Source organism: Triplophysa dalaica, chromosome 10 (genome assembly GCF_015846415.1).
Source record: "Triplophysa dalaica isolate WHDGS20190420 chromosome 10, ASM1584641v1, whole genome shotgun sequence".
Classification (NCBI taxonomy): Eukaryota; Metazoa; Chordata; class Actinopteri; order Cypriniformes; family Nemacheilidae; genus Triplophysa; species Triplophysa dalaica.
The window spans coordinates 5,668,434-5,689,548 of NC_079551.1; the positions used below are offsets into that span (position 1 = coordinate 5,668,434).

At 40.3% G+C, this 21,115-nt stretch overlaps 1 long non-coding RNA gene across 1 annotated transcript in view; it reads left to right on the forward strand.

Annotated features, from left to right (window-relative positions):
* Positions 1 to 18,353: 18,353 nt before the first annotated feature.
* Positions 18,354 to 21,115, forward strand: part of LOC130430513 (uncharacterized) — a 30,825-nt gene continuing 28,063 nt past the window's right edge. Inside the window, exon 1 of the long non-coding RNA XR_008907831.1 lies at positions 18,354 to 18,657. This is a non-coding gene — a long non-coding RNA (uncharacterized LOC130430513). The remainder of the gene's footprint in view (positions 18,658 to 21,115) is intronic.

Below are 21,115 nucleotides of genomic sequence, written 5' to 3' on the forward strand. Positions count from 1 at the left end.
TCTCGTGCTCTTGGTTTTTCAAGTCAACATTTGACCACGTTTATGTTATTTAGCCAACCTGGTCTAGTTTTGCATCATACCAGCTATTCTAGTTTGCATTCTTCCTAAGGAAATTGCATTGTGCTTGCAGCACAAAGGTCATAGGTTCGATTCCCATAGAAAAACTTTAAGTTGCTTTGGATATAAACCAAGTACATAAATGGAAATGGACACTATTTCAATTACAAATGAAATATTGTAATTCAATCAATTCCTCATTGATATTATTATTTCTCTCCAAAGAATTTTTAACGTAGATGTTATAAGTCTGAGGGTGTTGAGATTGTGCGACTGCTCTGTTTAATCGACGTGCAAAAATAAAATGGATCATTAAACCTCACGGTTTATTGCTGTGATCAAGAATTAAGACCTAAATTCCATAATGACATTTTTGCCATCAGATCAGCTTTATACAACATGAGACGGTCACATCCTGTACCGCTGGACAAAACAGGATATGAAGACTGAGTCACCGGATATTAGAGGCCTGAGGCAGAAGTGAGGGAAGCGTTTGTCTGCCTGATAACAGCGCCGACATTATGGGCTCGGTTAACTTTCCATAATGCAATTGCCATACGCTTTTCCACCAAGCCGGACGGACAAAACTAGAATAGCATGTATCAGTGCTTTTAAGGGGTAACCCCAAAAATTTGATTTGGCAGTATGTGAGTTGTCATTCCAAACCTGGGTGTCTCCATTTGGGTTCCACTGAAAACAAAGTAAGCATTTGGAAGAACATGAAATGATCTAAATGATGTTTTATCATTCGGGGTTAACATTTGTTGAATAATGTATATTTCACTGTTGTTTATCAGATGGTGTTTGACTGAAGAGGCGTAGATTTTAATCACCATATTTAATGACCCATTGAAAAGATTAGGCCTATTTTTAATGTCCATGTTTCTGAGTGGTCACGACTGGTTGTTTTTTCGAACACAAACTGTGAATCTGTTATCAGAAATAATGTGTTAACACCAAACATTATTTGATGAAAAGCTGGGGAAAATAATGCTATTAGGACACCAGATGCTGTAAAGTCGAATCTATTATAAAAATAATTCAATAATTTATTACAAATAACCTCACGAAACACAATTCCTTGGCCAAGTAATAAAGTTCATTAGCTATTAGCTGTAAGTGATACTTCATATAGACTTGGCTAGAGATGTAATTCAACCATTCACATTTTAGACACAGCACTACACATTTTTTAATTAGTAGGTAACTTAACATTAAAAACAGGATCCTAATATTATCTTAATAAAAAATGTTTAAAGAAAAAAATTATATCATGCTTGAAAATAAAATACGAAAAACACGACGGTCCCTTGACGGCTATTTCAAGCTCTATATGGTGTCAAACGCAGCTCACGTTTTACGCGGAACGTAATTCAGACAGAGCCGCGCGCCGGTGGAAGCTGGACTGCTGGGAAGAAATGTGGCCGTCTAATTAAAAAACAATTAAATTACATTAGGCTTGGTAATTACACCCCCCCCCTCCCCGGGTTCCGTGTTACGATGGTTAATCCTCTCTTTATCTATTAGACTGAGCTCTGACGTTGATGAGACTCCAGTATGAGAGAGGAGAGAGAGAGAGAGAGAGAGAGAGAGAGAGAGACATGTGTCCGCCTCGTGCACACTGACCATATAGCGGATGCGTAGTGCGTCACTGCGCGAAGAAAGCGGATCGCTCCCATTATAATTAATTGAGCTCTCTTCACTGCAAGTGAAAGCTTGACACGCGTACAGTTGATGGACCGCTCGGCTTCTCCTGACGGTTTATTTTCCCTTTTGGGCTGAAATAACTGATTTGTTTACATGTATATTACATTTGCGCATTTTGACGGACGCTTTTATCCAAATGTGTGGATTGTGCGCACTCCATTACAATTTAGGGAATATCAAAGCTGCTATGATGAACTGAGAGAACAACTGCAGTACATGTTCTTCATAAGAACTAACGTTTATTTCATAATTTATATTTTACAGGTAGGCTACAATATGATATTTTATAAGGAATTACTCATTTATGTGACCCTGGACAACAAAACCAGTCTTGTGGGTCCTTTTTTTAATTGAGATTAACCTGAAAGCCGAATAAATAAGATTTCCATTGATGTATGAGTTGTTAGGATATGATAATACAAGGCAGAGATATAACTGTTTAAAACTAAGGGATCCGAAGGTGTAAAAAAATCAAAAATATTGAGAAAATTGCCTTTGAAGTTGTTAATCAGGGGCATTGTGGCAGGGCATCCACTCACAAAAATAAAGTTTTTTATATATTTAAGGTTGGAATTCTACAAAATATCTTCATGGATCATGATCTTTATATACTAATGATTTTTGGCACAAAAGAAAAATCTATAATTTTGACCCGTTCACTGTATTTTTGTCTTTAACTAAAGATGTTCACGTGCTACTTAAGACACAAATTAAGTTTAATGCCCATAGAAAATAGTTTACGTTCATGTCCTGCGTTGCGTAATTACGTAATTCCAATACAAATTGCACCGTGACCAAGTTCATTGGTTTTGGGGCGTACTGTCTTGCAACTCTGGTCCAATAGACTGATTCAGGGGAAAAAATTAATACGAATTACTATTTTAGACAATTGATAGAAATGGCATATGAACTTACACAGGCTAATGCGATTTGTACCAAACTTAGATACTTAACAAAAGCAGGCATGAAAGTCTAGCTCTAAAGCCAAAGCACAACATTAAGTAATAAGACAGGCTTTAGCCTGTAGGCCTAATACAAATTAGCAACAATTTCCTAACATCCAATTTGCTAAATATTTAACTATTACGCAAATGCTTTTAACCGTCTTCTTCAATTCAAGCTATACATTTGATCAGCATGTGTGTCCCTGTGAATCGAACCATGTTGTTTCTAACACAGTTTAGCTATAAAAACCCAAGATAGTTTAATATTTATATTTCTCCTGGCAGGTGCTAATTCAGCATAACATTCAACTCCACGTTGACTAAAAATGGTTACACTTCTGTCATAATGAACAAAAGCTATGTGCTGGCATCATTGAGTACAGCAAGAGCCTTCTAGGATTGTCATGCCATGCAGTGTCACCCTGCGATGGAAATGCTGGGAAGGGTGTATTTGAACTCGGGGGCAAACTGGGCATCCGCTTTAATGCAGCTGTCGGAAGATTGTGTGTGCGCGTGTTCCCGGGGCCGGTGCTTTGCCCATCACTGAGAGGGCTTTGGCGTGGACACGCACGTTTCTGGTTCGAGGGCAGGCAGGAAAAACCGCTCTCTGGCGGATTAGGTAACCTCTACACTAATTAATTCTGCGAAGGGCCTTTCAGAGCGCCGCATGCGGCTCTCAGAGCGAGAGAGAGAGTGAGAGAGAGAGGCAGGCTGAAAGGATTGCATTATTCTGCGCTGCGAAAGGAAATCAGAGAGCGCCGGTCTCTCGGGGCCCTGGCGGCGCGCTCTAATAGCTCAGCGCGATCTCTGCGAGGATATTGCTGCCCTCGAGTGTGTGCGCGCTGGCAAGTGGGGGCTGACGAGAGCGACGCGGAGCATGTGTTAGGATATTTTTAAGGGAATACACAAAGGATGCGTATGAGGGAATACGAAAACAATGAGATATGGTTTTGGTTTGCAGATGCGTTGGGTAAGATTGGAATTGGGAAAATTCCCTTTTGAAAACAAGCGAAACCACATGACGAGTTATTATAACGTCAGCCTTTTTTCTGAAACACAACGCAAAAGTTCACGAGCACATTATGTCATCGTTTTCTTTGAAACTCGTATGACTGACCTTGTTTGTTCTGTAAACACGAACGGTGAGGTGAAGCAGAATAGTGACTGGCAGCCTATTGACTTTCATTGTTAAAATTCACAGTGTAGTTTAAACACAGTATTGGCCAAAAGTGATGTCCAATTTTGAAAAGCGTACATGTATAATTCATTAATTATTAAAGTGTTCACACATTTCTGTTTGTGTTATGTAGTTTTCATTTATTGGAGTGTAAATTAAAGCTCACATTTGATTAAAAGAAGAAATTGAACCACGTGATAGAATAAAAATTACTAAAATCAAGGTAACATGCTTTGTTTCCTATGAGCCTTTTTCTGCACATTTTTGTCGAACTAAAACCCAAGTTCCCATTAGATGTAGCCCTTTTGCCGAATAATTTTGTCCACTAAATAGAAGGCACAGGGAGTATATAGTGCTTCCTTATGCATTTGGAATAGTTGTGTTGCAATAAAGGCATTGTACAATAGTGCTGTTTTATAGTTTTATGTTTAGTATACAGTTGGGACCTGTTATAAGGGTGAAGGTCGCCTCCTTAAAAGTTCCAAAGGAGTCTTCAGGAACCAGAATAGCTTCTGCACCAGAATCATTACGTTCCTCTTGATTCTCATCCCTATGTATAAATATGAGTGTGTGTGCGTATGTGTGGGTGGTTCGCACGCGTGGCGTGAATGGAAGCAGATGTTGCTTGCTTCTCTCTCACTCCCGCGAATCAATTCTTTCCCGCAGATCATCACCTGTCAAACACATGTTTCCGAGAATGAGACGTGAGGCAATTCTCCTTATAAACAAACACGTTAAAGGATTAGTTCACCCAATTCTAATTTACTCAGCCCTGTGTTGCTCCAAGACTTCCTTTTCTACCTCTCTGTAAAAGCTCACAAATCTCGTTTGAAATGTAAGGATGGATTATGTCAGGTCTGATGCAATGATGAAACATCCTTTAAAATTTTCCTTTTGTGTTGCACCCGCAGGGAAAGAAAATCATAAGAGTTTAGAAACATGAGTAAAAAGTATTTAGGTGAACTACTCCCTCAATGTTATCCTTTAAAACGTAGTGCAGTCAGGAGGATCTTAAAAATAAAGGTTTCTAAAAGGTTCTTCCAGAACCATCCACAGAACCTTTTAATTGCACAAAATGTTTTGGAAACTTGACAGAAAGGTTACCAAAATGGTTCTTCACTTCGAAGAACCCTTTAGGCACCAATGATTTTCACAGCGTTCCTAGAAAGAAGTCCATTAGGTTCTTCATGTTATCTCACACATTCACACGGAGACACACACATACATTCTCGGATCGTGTAGGAGTTGCGCTCTCCAGTAGGTAACTGTGATCTAGCCATCTGTCCGTGCAGTCAGACGCTGGCAGCGGTCGTTGCTCGAAGGCGTGAGCGGTGGCGAGCTGGAACAAGGACGCGGGCGCGCGGCCAAATAAGCGATAGAGAACACACGCTAGTCGGGTTTCAGGTTGCAGGAAAGTCTCGGCGCGCTGCGACGCCTCCAGCAGCCCTTATAAATCCGGGTTATCACACCAACACGCACGCACACGATATCCATCTGCGCATCGTCACAGATCACTTCGATTTTTCTTGAATGTTTACAAGTGCACACGTGTGCAAAAAAGGATCCCAAGGTTCCAAGGGAACACACGCGCATAAAAAACTTGAATGCACTGTAAGTCCCTTTGGCCAAATGCGCGAATGTGAGTGTAAGTGATATTCACTTTACTATGAGAAATATAAAAGTCGATATGAAATTAATTTGCAGAATGAAAACTGAAGGTTGTTTATTAGATCATAACAGCTTGTTGGATGGCAGGGCAAGGGTTATTTTATATAGATCCGTGACGTCACCTGCAAAGGAAAGTCGTTTTAATGTATTATTTGAAACTTTTTGTACAAGAATTCCACGCATCGATTATTTTTGGGCAATAAGAAACCACACACATATTTGTAAAGTAATTAGGGTAAATAGTTCGTGTTTGCGTAAACACCCAAGTGCGCTATGCGCTGTGTTTCACGAGGCAGTCTACAAAGTCCAAGCACATTTGGTTATCGACAAATCTGAGCGCGCGCTCCAATTTCATGCCCCCGTACACACGCCGACTAATTACCCCACTGGAATGTTACCCGGCCCTTCTGAGCCGCGTGCAGTTTGAAAAGATTTGTGTCCTAACGCTTTCATCCCACGAGGGAAGGAAAGACCTCGCTTTACATTTTTTTGCCTGCTCAGTTTTATTCTCTCTCCCCGAGCGGTTTGTGTGTGCGCGGAGCGTTTACGGCCGGTGTGTGTGCGAATGCGCGTCAGGGGCAGCAACCTTGAGACCGTCTATAAACACGGTCATGTGGGCCGCACGGAGAAGCCACTGGCACAATATCTGCTGCTCTCAAATGATTACAAGCTAGAGAGAGAAAGAGAGGGGGTGAGGGAGCAGATGTGATCGTTCAAGAAGGACGGAATACACAACATCTCCACGTCCGTTCCTGAATAAACAACTAAAACCAGCCTAAGCTGGTTAATATTGGTATGGCCGGTTTTAGCTGTTTGTTTTTTCCAGGAAGTTGTTTACATTGGACCGCCACTTTACAGAATAAATGGACACCACGACCTTCCACAACAACAGCCCACTCCGTTCAACATGAAGCTATTTCGTTGTATGTAAATTGTAGTGTTTATGGCTAGGGTATGAATCTTTAACTTAAATGTTATTTAAAGGGACAGTTCACCCAAACATTTTTATTATTCATTTACCCTGATGTCATTCCAAACAAGGTTAGTTTTAGTTGACTTGAAAACGTTACGTTCAGTGAAATCAAATAAAATATTGACCTAAACATTAATGGAAAAACATAAACCAAATGAAAAGTTGAAAAACGTCTAAAAAATCAACAGAAATAGGTTTCTAGCACTAAATTTATATTAATAATAATATATAATTTTATATAGCAACATAAACAAATAATAAGAATAATTTATGAAATGACAAAAGCGTACACCAAAATTGCTGAACCTTGAACTACAATTAACTAAAAAACAAAAAATATAAAAAATAGAAGCTGATGTAAACTATTCATACTAAACTAAATAAAACTAAAATCAAAAGTATATGCAGAACACAAAAGAAATTTTGTAGAACGTTGGTAACCAAACAACACTGAGCTCCATTGACTTCCACTGTATAGACACCAAACCACACATTTTTCTAAATATCTTCGGTATCACAGAAGAGTTTTATACAGCACAGGTTTTGTATGACATGAGAGTTTTTGAATTATCACTTAAATTCATTATTAAATGTAACATAAATGCACCATAATTTACTTGAAATAAAAGTGTCTGCCAAATGCATAAATGTAGATATAATATAGGTTAAAGTATAGGCTAATAAAGTTTTTTGAGAACCATAGAAATTTGTGAGCACCAGTAGGTCCGGAACCCTAATCCGAGCTCTATCCCAACAGCCTGAGGGCCATAACCACCAGAAAAGACAAATAAAGCTCTCATTGTTTAAACACTAAACCCAAGCTGACACTTTGACCTGTCAGGGCCCCCGGGTTCCTAAAAGCTCAACCATGTTTTAGTTCTCTGTGTGGTGTGTTCGGTTATCTAAGAAGGGATTTAAAACCTTAAAAGACATTTGAAATAACATTGCTTTTAAAACATGAAAACTTTTGAGGGCCTTTTTGTTCAATAATGTTCTATGGGCTATTTCTGAAAAGATCATCAACTAACAATACCATTTTCTTCAAAGGTTTTAGGGATTTTAGACAGACATGCTGCATTACCTTTTGAAACTCAAACTACACACAACCTGGGGTGTTTTCAGGGGCACACAGAACCCCGAAACACGTGGTCCATGTTAAAGGAGGACCAGCTGCTAGAAAGATTCTCTCAATTCGTAAACCCTTTTTCTGCTTTGTGCATTTCTCCCTCGTTCTCGCTCCCAGGAGGCTATTTTTCTTGGTCTTGCCCGAGCAGCGCAACCTGACCGTGGCCCCGCGCGCGCGGACGCACATACACATTCATCACTCTGCTCGTGCCCCAGCGAGCAAACACACCGGTCTGCGGCAGCAAAAGTCAACAGCACGAGGTTTCTCCCTGCTGTTTATACGCCTCTGCGTGGATTTAAGGAGAGGACCGGTTGCCAAATAAGCAGCCACGTGTGTATTTAAATCAATTAAATCGTGCGTTCTGAGCAAACAACATAGCCAGACAAATGGTTATTATTTTTTATGTGATGGATTAAATAAAGAACTTAAGAGCGCGAAAAGAATATATTGGTTAGGTTTTAAAATAACAATTGTAATAGCAAATATTATTGCATTATGTAATTTGGCAAAAAAATATGGGATAATGTGGCAGAGTGCTGTGCGTTATACATTATCACAACGCAACATAGTTGTGAATGGATAATTCACCCAAAACATTATTTACCATCATTTATTTACCCAAAAGAATATATTTTGAGAAATGTCCATAGTGGAAGTCAATGGTTCTTTCATCGTCTTCAAAATGTCTTCTTTTGCGTTCTACAAGTGATTATAAAGTGCCTCTAAAATACATCACATGGAACCCACTGCTGTGTTTTCCCCGACACCTGGTTCATAACTGTGGTCTATTAATTGTTAATTGCCTTGACAGTGTGCGCAGGAAACCGGCGAGGAGTTTTTTCCCCCACATCCCTGACGCCTCTCGCCCACAGCCTGTTTGCGTTACAGGCTACTTGATCGGCGAGAGCAAAGAGAAGAAAAGCGCTTCGGGGGATGAAGAGGAGAGGGGGAGGAGGTGCGGACCGCGTGCTTGGCAGTAAATTCGAGCACTGACATGAATTTCGCGAGGGGCCGGTCCCTTTGTAAACTCCCCTGTGACTGCGTTTTTGCGCACAGACGCACGCATGCGCTCGCGCTTCCTCAAAAAACCTGCGCACTTCTCGCCAATAGTGAACTAGAGCGAGACCTCTGTCACTGTTGTTCGTGTGAATGGGTGTTTTTGACCTGTCCCGGACAACAGTCTGTCACGTGAAACTGACGTCTAATTTGGGGAAATCATTTTCAAATGGAATTTAAACAATGACTCATTATGGAAAATCGGTATCCTGGTTCCACGGCCGAAAATATCAACAAAAAGTTCAGTAGAAGGAGGTCAAAAATCTAAAAGTAGCATAGGCCAACATAAATTATAAATCTGCCTTCCTTCACTCAACTTGAAATATAAATAAACTTGTTTAAATAGAGAAATGTTTATAATATAGCAGAAAAGGTCATGACATTATGTTAAAAACAATCCCGATATTGTATAAAGTTGTAAAAATGAGTATTTTCCACAAATGTTCCAGAGCTCTAGAATTATTTCGCAATTTAGTCTAGAACGCGTACGTGACCCGATTGTTGATTCTCGCGCTGGCTGCTGTCGGGGTTTAACGAGCGCAGCGTGTCGTTAAAGCACCGGTTTACGAGGCTCCTTTATCGTCCCACTCACACGCATATACGCGAGCGGCACACAGACTGTAGAAGCCCTAAAGACTCAGATTTAATGCTTCCTGCCCGGGCTGATCTCACTCCCACAACCAGCTGCTGCTTTCAATTTCTCTCTCTCTCTCTTTTCTGCGCTTGAACTCACCGGTGCCTTTGGCGACCAAATGTTTTTTAAACCTGTCCGAGAAGAGATGAGGATACGACTTCAAAACAAGGCACGCGTGCGCCCGAGCACACACTTGCGCGTCTATTTGCTGCTTTTGAGAACCTCCTTGACTTCTATTGTTCTCATATTAAAGTATAATTAGAAGACTAATCCTAACCCTGACACGCCATTGTACATTTTAAAGACAGGTAGGCCTACTTTTATACTAGTGGATACACACCATAGATGTCCGACGTTGTTGTTTTATATTCCCGACCCCAAAACACAACTTTTGGCAATTAAGTTTTGTTTTTAATTGTAATTTAATAAACACTTTTTAAGGCGTCGCCAAACCGAGCGTTTCTAGATTAAATTCAGGTACACTTTCAAGACTGTATATGAAAACTATTTAAAACTGCTATCTGACACACATACGCGTACACACAAACCCGAGGAGCTCACGTTAATCCGTTTGTCACGGTAAGCGTGCTTCCCGAGAGCTGAAAAATTATTCCTCCATTTCCCTGCGCGCGATGCTCCGCGCACCGGCAGCGTGTGCGTGCGTTTTAATGTCTGTGTGTGAGGGGGGGGGGGGAGAACAGACAGGAAAGCAGCTGCAAATGTTAAATTGTATCCAATTACTGCCCGCGCGGCGATACGAGGGGAATAATTCTTTCCGTATGACAGCGCGATTCGATTATTCCGCACGCGAGAGACGCTCCTTATAACTGCGTGAAAAACGTCCCATGCGCGCGCCGACTATGAACACACTCGGGTCCGTGCCTGTGTGTGTGTAATGATGCGATGCGTGAACTAGTGTTACACTCTTGATTGACAGGGAGGAAGAACTCATTATGGTCCGACGCTTTGAAACAAGACGACCTGCGTCAAGCGCGTATCCAAAGGTCAGTGACCTCTGACCTTCACCTATTTCAACATGATCAGAGCCTGCAATATATGTACGTTTTTGAAACGCCTCTTAGTTGCGTTGTTTTACCGAGACGAATGGCTTTCGAGTTTGTTCCGTTCAAAACAAGTACGTACCTCACGATCCGTCAAGAGACGCAATGACATTTGACGTCACATCACGGACGTCGACACTGACTGGTCTGGATCTGCGCATGCGTGAATGAAATTCGCCACAGCGTGCGTGTGTAATATTGAATGACGTCGCACGATTTTTTCACACAAATCACGATAAATAAATATTGCTGTTTTGACGTTTTGCGTGACTGGATATCGACAGGTTTTGCCGTCTTTGGCTTGGATTGTAAGGATATTTCAGAGGTTCTGCCAAGTATTTATTTTTCACGGAAGTACGTCACAGGTGGTGAGTTAAAGATAACACTTCCTTTCATTATAAATTGTATTTATTTATATGTTCGTGCGTAGTGTTTATAGATATTCCGAACAAATAACATATACTACGTTTTCTAATGCAATTCTTTTTTTTTTTTTTTATAAAAAATTGTATTTGTAATAATCTGGGATCAAAATGTCATATGTCGAAATTTAAATATAATATTGGTCTCATTATAGTTAACCATAGCTTAACCACAGTCACTACATTTTTGCTATAACAAAACGAGAAAATGAGAAAAATCTATACATATACAGTGGATCTTTCTATATATCTATATATCACATAATGATATTATACCATAATGGGTCTGTAAATGTTTCAAATATGGTCAATTGTACTGTAAATAGTCACACATATGTCTAGTTTACAGGCCTTGAATGAGTCTTAAGTGTGTATGTGTGTGTGCATTGTCAGGTTGATGGCCTAAGCATTCCTGAATTGAACCTCTCTGGGTAATGACTGTGAGTGTAGGGGCGTCATGTGTAAATGTCACATGTAAATTAAGAGGTTGGGGAAGTGTGTATCTAAAAGGACCCACTTAGATGCACAGCTATTTTACATCACCTCAACAAGGTATGCGAGTGTGTTTGTTTACATCTAATCATGTGTATCATTGTCATACAAGTATCATGAAAAATATGTACAAAGTCAAAGAATTTTTGAGCTTTGGTGTGTCGACTTTGTATACATTTTCTCATTTGTTTTCGATTTTGGTTGAGCACCCATTTCAAGTGGACGTACGTGCTTTTGTTGTGTTTTTGCTTTACTTGTATCATCGAATCGGCATGGCATCCAAAATGTGTAAAAATGGACCAATCGGCTGTCAGCTCAAGTATAGAAAAATGAAAGCAAGATTGTATTTGTCTATTGATATGTTAACCTTGGACGGAGCTTCTTTTAGATTGCGAGAAACAGAAGTTCTGTAAGCAATGGGACTTTTGTTGGGCACAAAAACATACTTTATTAAATAGGAAATATTAACATTTGATGTATTTATTAGATATTTACCAGTAATTCAAATGATGAATTAAGGTTTATTCATTTAAATATTTTTCCTGAATAGGCCTATATGCATGTATGTGGATGTGTTTATAAATGAGAAATTAATGTGCACAGTACACATATCATGTAAACTTTTATTCTGGATGCGATTAATCGCGATTAATCGTTTGACAGCCGTTGAAAATATTGCAGTACTTGCTAGTATTGTGGTTGTATTTAAAGGTACAGTAACTCCATCGCCCCCTTGAGGTTTCCTTCTCCATTTACACAAAAACGCATCGTATTATGTTATACGTGACCGCCTGCTTGCGATAGCTTGGCGAAGTGTTCACATTGTCTTATATGTACATGCCATATGTTTCTACAGTATAGCACCTGTAACTGACACAGACTCTAGCTTAGGATTTCTGGCCTTATACGCACAAGGAACTAGGCACGATTGTGCTCAAGTTTAAGGGCTTCCTGTCAAACACACACACTCGGTCTCTAAGTGGCTGCCAGTCAGACAGCAGCTGTGGGGGCCGCGTGGTTGTCAAGGTGTCGACTGCCACTGTGGCAACCTCTACATCACAAAAAACAGACGTATATGTGTGTGTGCATGTGTGGATGGTAACACAGGGAAAACATGGCAAGGTGAATCGCCCGTGGCGTGCTTGTCTTTCCCTGTCTAAACTCTCTCTCCCTCTCTCTCTTGGTTTTTAATATGAGATATTAAGGTCTGAATAGATAATAGGAGTTGACAGCCTGCCTCCAGTGTCTGTTTGGCCGATCTCCCATCTACAGACACACAACCCTTTAACCTTCTCTCTTTTGCTTTCTCCTTCCACGTCCAGGCGCTCTTGATGTCCTTGAGATTATCCCTCCGTCTCGCTCTCATTTGTTCAAATCAGCTTCCCCCGGTTGTCACCAGGATGTGATGTACGACCTTGCGATCGTGTTCCCTCCCCGGTCCTGGTTCCTCATCTGTTCTCCGTGAAGGAGAGCGCGCTGCGGGCACGCCGGGTCTGTCGTTCAGGTGTCTCGGACAGATGTCACGTCACGAGTGCCCCGAGTGGATGGCTTCCTCTTAACGTCAAGACCTTTGCAAAGACGGCACGAGTCAAGGTTTGAGTGCCTACAGTCTCTCTCTCTCTCTCTCTCTCTCTCTCTCTCTCTCTCAATTTTCAGTCTTTAATGAAGTTTATTAGCATAATTACAGAAGTACAGTGCTGCCAAAGCGGTCTTTCAAGAAATGGTTCCAAAAACAGCCATAGCGGTCTTGAATAGCCGTAGACACATAGGATTTCCTATTTCACAGAAACATGTAAAGGGGTAGTTCAGCCAAAAATATCAATTCTGTGATCATTTATTCACACCTGTATGTGACTCCTTCTGTGTTCAACACAAGACAAAGATATTTAGAGAAATGTGATTGAATGTCAATACGATGGACGTTAATTGAAGTCAGTGTTGTTTGGTTACCAACCTTCTTAAAAAGATCTTCTTTTGTGCTCTGAAGAAGAAAGACATTCTTACAGGGATGAAATGACAAGCGTGAGTAAACGATGACAGAATTTTCATTTTAGCTCAACTAATGTGTCTTCAATGGAAAACCTCACCCTGTTTACATCAGTCCCCTCCGTATTAAAGGTGACCCAATATGTAAATAATTGACAAAAACGAATCTGTCCGTCTGTCATGACTTCTTACGCGGGCTAAAAGCCAGCATAAACTTCAAACAAGTCACACACTCATTTACGAAGAACTGCAAAAATGAGAGGAAACCGTGATGTGTGTCAGAGAGAACGAGCGAGAAGCATAGGAGGAAGAGAGAGATCTTTGTCGTTCTGTTAGTCTGGTATCTGCCCTCAAGATGTGCACGTGTGGGCTGATATTACGCCAGTAGGCACAACCTAGCCTGTTTATCACACACGCACTAGCATTTGCGCTCTTTCAAATACACAAAAACGGTTTCTAACGGTTCCGTGGCATAGAGTTCGACTACGTTATTCGCTCAGCCATGACTCGGTATCACGCACACACGCACTGAATCTCAGCATGTGTCCCCGGCCCATGAGCAGCCATTAATCGCTGCTCACACTGGTGACATTTGGAAGAAAGGTCACACTTTAACATCTCTGTCTCTCTCTCGCTGTCTCACCCTCTCGCTGTCTTTCCACCCACCTTCCCTGAGAACCAGCAGACGAGCCACGATGGTAATTTTCAGCCTGTGCGAGAGAGAAACCGGTGGTGTGTGTGCTGCCAGTGCCGCCATACACGTGTCCCGAGCGGGCGGGATGCTGGGCAAGATTCCAGCGTTGGGTGATTTTTCGTTCCGCGGCATGTGACCCAACGAACGAAAGTAAGAAGAGCATAAATGAGTTTTCTGTGTTTGTGCAGTCGCTCACCAGGCACAACCGTAGGTCGTAAAACGCATACCTTGTATTTTCATTACATCCGTAATGCTTCTCCAGACAACTTTGCGGTTTCTTTTTAGTGGGATTTGTGTCATTACGTTCGATGTTTCTCAAAGTTCACAATCTTTCCAGGTTCGTGCTAAATATACTATCCTGCTCATAGCTATACGATACACGTCAAATATGTTTCGCTTGGCTGTGATGTGTAAGTTTTAACACGGCAAGGGCAGGAAAATAACTTGTGTCACACCGGGGTGGAAACGATGTAAAGCTCGAGAGAAATCTGTCTTGAGTTTGTTGCATTTTTGTGGTAGACAGGCTTGGAACACGCGCACGCCGCGGCCGTGAATGAACCTCGTTGTTTGGTGTTCTAGGCTGCGACCTTCCTTCCCTCGTGATTTCTGTCAGTCTGTTAGCGGAACAATAGCGGCATTTCATCCTGAGATCAACCGGCGCGCAGAACACACATACACGGCCGTCTGTCAGAGGGAAGAGTTGACGGAGAATCTAGAAACACACAAACAACAAATGAGGATTACTTTCTTACCACATATTACACAAAAATACTCACCCCTTTTATCCATCACACACATTTATTTTATTTATTTATTAATATTTGCAATATTTAAACTAGAGAACAGCTCTTGGCCACCATTGGCTACCATAGTAGGAACAATTGCTTTGTAAATGTCTTTGTTCTATTGAATGAAAAGAAGATATTTTGAAGAATATAGGAAATCAAGTATTTCTGGGGCACTTTTGACTACCATTGTTATTTTTCCTTCTATGGTAGCCAATGTTGTCCAATAACAGGATAATTTGGTTTGAAGCATTCTTACAACTATCTTTCTCTATGTTCATCAGAGTAAAGAAATTTATACTGATTTGGAACAAAATGATGACAGAATTGTCATTTTTTGGTGAACTGTCCTTTAAAACTAGAAAACGTCAATACTTGACCCAAATATTGGTGGAAACGACCCTTGTTTTTTAGCCTTTTCATATTTGTGTGGTTTCTTTTAAATTTTTTAGTGCAACACTTCTCTATAAATCGCTTTTTTCTGTCCGTCCAAATTCAGTTGGCGTGTTCTTGAGTGGAAGTTTGTTCTGGTTGTGTTTGTTTTGTGAGTCTGCGGTGAACAGCCCACACACCACTTGTGTGTTGACGCTGCATGTTTGGTCTCAAACTTCTGCGAGGGGAGAGAGAGACAACGTGTCTGGCTACCAAGGCTGGGTTTCTCCAAAGCTTCTTATCGCTACGTCGTTCTTAAGAATATATCGCTACAACTCTTAAGGTATAGCTTAAGAATAACGTAGCGGTAAGAAGCTTTCGGGAAACCAAGCCCAGGTCTTTGTCCTGGTGTTCACTGTGCCATATTTCTGGGCTGGAACGGTTCAGTGCCAAACACAGATCACAACATCTAAACCTCTAAACTTTAGTAGATCACTACTAAACTGTAAAAGTAAAACAAATATCCTATATATATATAGGATATTTGTTTTATATATATATATTATTTAATGAAATCTTATATTAATATTTATTTATTGTTTTATGTATTATTTTTCTTTTTCTATTTTGTCGTTTCAGTTTGTTTGTGCTTCAGATTTCTAGTATATTTAGTTTTTGGTTTAAAACTTTTTTTGCACCGTTAAATGAGTCTACCAATTAACAAGTTTATTTAATTTTACAGTTTAATGTTTATTCTGTTCTCTCTCTTTTTTAAGAGCAAGTTGTAGATTTAATGAAAACTGCTTGTTTAAATATATTTTAATTAAATTTCATTTTTTATTTTTATCGCAGTTAGAAAAAGCATTTACATTTCTTTAGTCTTCTTGTGTACTGCACCCTAAAAACAGTTTATCAAAAACTACACATTTTGTGATTAGTAAGAGGCGACACACAAAATCCTTAATGAACACATTGTGTTTTTGTGTTACTTTTAACTCAACTTGTGTGGTCCGTCTCATTTTTTTTAAGCACAACATCAACACAAAATGTATTAAAAAGACACGTTTTAAAAATTGTAACCCAAAGAGTGGGTTAATCATCAACACATCCTTTTTGAGCGTGTATAAAAAACTCTGTTGTCATTTAAAGGGTTAACCCCGCAGATGGCGACATGAAGCGAGCATGTGGGCGTTTGGGTGTGTTCTCGCTGAGAACAAGACAGAGAATGCGTGCAAACGTTTGCTTGTGTGTGTTTCAGGCTTGCCGTACCGCCGGAGAGACGCGCTTCACGGCTGCTAGTCTTTAACTGTCAGAATCACCGGCTACAGCAAACCCCTCCAGCGCTGTAACCTCAAGCTATCTCATTCGCACAACAAAGCGTTCGCTCGACAGCCGCACACACAAACACACGAGCGCACCCACCAGAGGTGAATATCGACAGCAGACGCCCCCCGTTCAGCCGTACAAACGCAGGCGAGTACACAGAGCAAACACGAGACGGAAAACTTTCTGCTTTCTCTCGTTTTTCCATCCTACAGGTTTTTTTGTTTTTCTGGCCAGACACCAGCTATGATTGGATTCGAGAAACGTTACTTCCCGACTGAGATCGCACGTCTAAACAACCCGGGTCGCTCGCACAAACATCCCGTCTCCAGTAATCTGTAAAATAAACCCGCACGTGATTTTCCCACAAGAGAGACCTGGCGAGACTGTCTTTTTGTTTTCCGAGATGAAGCCCCAAATGTGAAGCTGTAAGTGCACGCTGGAGCATTGTCCCATTGAATAAAAATAAAATGTCTTTGTGGTTTCGTGTTTGTACAATGAAAGTCATCTGGGTCTCAATGTTGATAACCACGTTCTTCAAAATATCCTCTTTCGTTTTCTGCAAAAGCAACTCACACGTGTGGAATGAATGACATGAGGATCAGTAAATATTGAACTGATATGTTAGGCTGAACTAGTCCTTTAAAAGCGGCTAAACATTCATTTGAATATGTTGCGAACGACAGCTATGGATTAAAAGAAAAGAAAAATATTTATTGCAACCGTTAAGCAATAAAAAAAGCCCTCTGGGTTTCGTTTAGTGTAAACGTTTATGAGGGAAATGCAGCGGTATATAATGAGCAAAAGTTCAAACGTTAATTGGCAGAGAGGGACGCAAAGAGAGAGAGTGAGTCAAGAGCGAGAGACAAAGAGAGTGGATGGTGAGTCAGCCTTTAGTCTAACAAAGATGGAAAAGGAACGGACGACAGGCAGGCTAGAGGCTACTAACACTCAAGAGACCAACACGGCTCGCAGTCTGTGATGTTTTCACGTGTCTCACCTCTGTCTTCTCAAAGCGAGAAGAGACACAACACCTCGCTCTGCGAAAACAACACGAACTGTGTTTCTCTCTACATCTCACACACTGCAGATAACCATTGTCGTAATCTGTATTTTTGTCACAAAACTCACAAAATTGCATTTGAATTCTAATTAAAAAATGTTTTTGGTTAAACACCGGGCTGCGTGTCACATCATCTTTTTATAAGCATTCCGACTTGCCTCGCTGCCTCTTAACTGCATCTGTCTTCCCTCTCTCCGCACAGACAGCGGCATTTAAGAGACCCCAGCGACGCTGCCCTGACACGCTCCTGGCCTTGACTCTGCTGAGAAAAGCCGGCGAGTCCTGTCAAGGACGCCGTAGCGAGCTGTACTCCCCCCCCTCCACGTGTCTCATTACCGCTTTTCTCCATCCTGTTTTTATCTCCTAGGTTTCCTCCTCTTGTCTCAACACTACTGCACATTCCTTTATTTTTCTATGACAATATGGTGCCGCTGGTGAAGAATCTGCTTCTTTTGTTGATAGCGAAGACCATGATACGAGACGCAGCTGCGAAAGCGGCTGTGTTCATTGTATTTGGGGATACTGCTGAAACGGTTGGGTAGAATGTCTGGGATTGGGATGCGAACCCATTGCCGACCAGATTCGACATATGCTCATTGTGTCTAGAGCACATGCAGCAACCGTCGCAACATGGATCGCTCGTGCCAAAACTTCAGATTTAAATTGCCGGTTGTCTCAGCGAGGTGACACATATTTTCACTATTTTTATAGCTGTAAATATTTTTGCATTTAATTTCAACATCTCTATGGCTACAGAAATGACGCTTGTGTGCTGTGTTTGTGAAATATGTTTAGAAGGTGTTAGACCCTGGACATGTCTGGCAACACTACGTTGAAGTCGAGTCCAAACGATGACCCGAGTCTGATCGCTCTCCTCCATTAAGCTGACGAGCCGTGTGGAGGACCAGGCGTCCGTTACGATGTCGGGGAGGTGATGTTTTCCTTTGAGTGTCTGGTCAGACACACTGGCGGCTGCTCGACCACTAAATGGCACAATCACAAAACCCTATGACTCGTGGAAAACAACAGATCAATAGCTCTTCCACCGGTTCTCGCCCGCGAGAGAGAAAGACAGCGGCGATGGAGGCAGATTCGAGCTTGTTTGGCCAGCTGAAAGGTATGCGAAAATGTGCTAACACAATCTGTTTTTTAATTCCACTGGTAGTTTCACAGCTTCCCCTCGGAGGGAGGAGAAATAAAGACGGATCGGCCATCAGGGAGGAAGCGATTTGCCCTCAGTGAGGAGTGTTCATTATAAACAGGCTCACGTGAGTCGTGTGGCCGAGCTCGACCTCAAGAGTTAGTGGTGTGAAAGCCAAACCTTCGGTCGCCGATGAACAGATCAGATTAGAAAAGCAGTCGAGCACTCAGTCAGCGAGAGAGCAGGATGAGGTATAGAGACAGAAAGCAGACGGAAAGATGGGTAAGGAGAGACAGACTCCTTTAGCACTGCTCTGAAGCTGCGTTAGATTTTAACCTTTCAACCAAAATAGGGCCAACTACAATATCTAAATACAAACACTTAATAAAACTTCAAACTCAAATTTAATTTATGATATATTGAAATGGATTTTCCAGTAGAGCAAGAACTGGTGACATATGCATTTTTCCCGACTGAACTATAAAATCTAGAATATAGTACCTAAGCTTGAGGTGTGTTGAAGCAAACGGCAGAGAAATGTATAATGTCATAATGAAACTGAAAGATCGATGCGTCTACAAACTGAGAGGTAGAAATATCTGGAACTTGGTATTTGTTTAAGAAATGTACGTGGAATGATAGTCTAACTGATGGAGGACGATTTGTACTTTGAGTTGTGTTGATTTAAAAGAGCAGATGAATCTTGAACTTGTCATACATTGAAGCAGAAATCATAAGAATCTAGAACTTCAGATTTGTTGTAGCTTGAAATGTTAAAATTTGTTGAGACAGAAAAATCTAGAACTTGTGATTTACTGAAGCAGAGAACCAAGAGAATCTTGAACTTCAGAATTGCTGGATCAAAAAAGCAGAATTTTTATCTTGCCATTTCTTAAGGCAGAAGAATCTAGAACTTGACATTTATAAAAGAAAGAGCCAAATGTGTAACTTCAGATTAATTGATGGTGGACAATACTGTATATGCTTTAAGTTTTTTAGGTACATTTGTTGAAGCAGAAAAATCTAGAACTTGGCATTTGTTAAAGCAGAAAAATCTAGAACTTGGCATTTGTTGAAGCAGAAAAATCTAGAACTTGAGATTTCTTAAGCAAGCAAGAGCATAAAACGTAGAACGTCAAATGTTCTGATGCGAGAAGATCTTTACCTTTAGTTGTGTTCTACCACTTAAATCACAGATCAATCTAGAACTTTTTTTAGGATTTTTCGAAGTAGAAAAGCAGACAAACCTAGAATTTCAAATTTGTTGGTGAAGAAAAATTGGAATTTATCGAAGCAGAAAAGCGAAGGAAACGAGAACTTTATATTTGTCGAATAATATGAGTTTTTAAACTTCAGAAATTTTTAAACAAAGAATCTAGAACTTGACATTTGTTGAAGTAGAAAAATCTAGAACTTGGCATTTGTTGAAGCACAAAAATCTAGAGCTTGACATTTGTTGAAGCAGAAAAATCTAGAACTTGACATTTGTTGAAGCAGAAAAATTTACAACTTGACATGTGTTGAAGCACAAAAATCTAGAACTTGACATTTGTTAAAGCACAAAAATCTAAAACTTGGCATTTGTTGAAGCAGAAAAATCTAGAACTTGACATTTGTTGAAGCAGAAAACTTTACAACTTGACATGTGTTGAAGCACAAAAATCTAGAACTTGACATTTGTTAAAGCACAAAAATCTAAAACTTGGCATTTGTTGAAGCAGAAACATCTAGAACTTGACATTTGTTGAAGCAGAAAAATCTAGAACATAACATGTGTTGAAGCAGAAAAATCTAGAACTTGACATTTGTTGAAGCAGAAAAATGTACAACTTGACATGTGTTGAAGCACAAAAATCTAGAACTTGACATTTGTTAAAGCACAAAATCTAAAACTTGGCATTTGTTGAAGCAGAAACATCTAGAACTTGACATTTGTTGAAGCAGAAAAATCTAGAACATGGCATTTGTTGAAGCAGAACAATCTAGAACTTGACATTTGTTGAAGCAGAAAAATTTACAACTTGACGTATGTTGAAGCACAAAAATCTAGAACTTGACATTTGTTAAAGCACAAAAATCTATAACTTGGCATTTGTTGAAGCAGAAAAATCTAGAATTTGACATTTGTTGAAGCAGAAAAATCTAGAACATAACATGTGTTGAAGCAGAAAAATCTACAACTTGACATGTGTTGACGCAAAAAACTGGAAGAATCTAGAATTTAAGATTTGTTCAAAACTGCAAGAAAGAGCAAAAATATGGAACCTCAGTTATACTGATGCTGGAAGATTTGTTAGTTGTGTTGATTATAAGGAGCAGATGAGTCTAGAACTGTGGATTTTTCAAAGCAGACAAACCTAGAACTCCAAATTTGTTGAAGAATCTAGAACTTGAATTTTTAGAAACCAAAAATCAGAGGAATCAAGAACTTTGC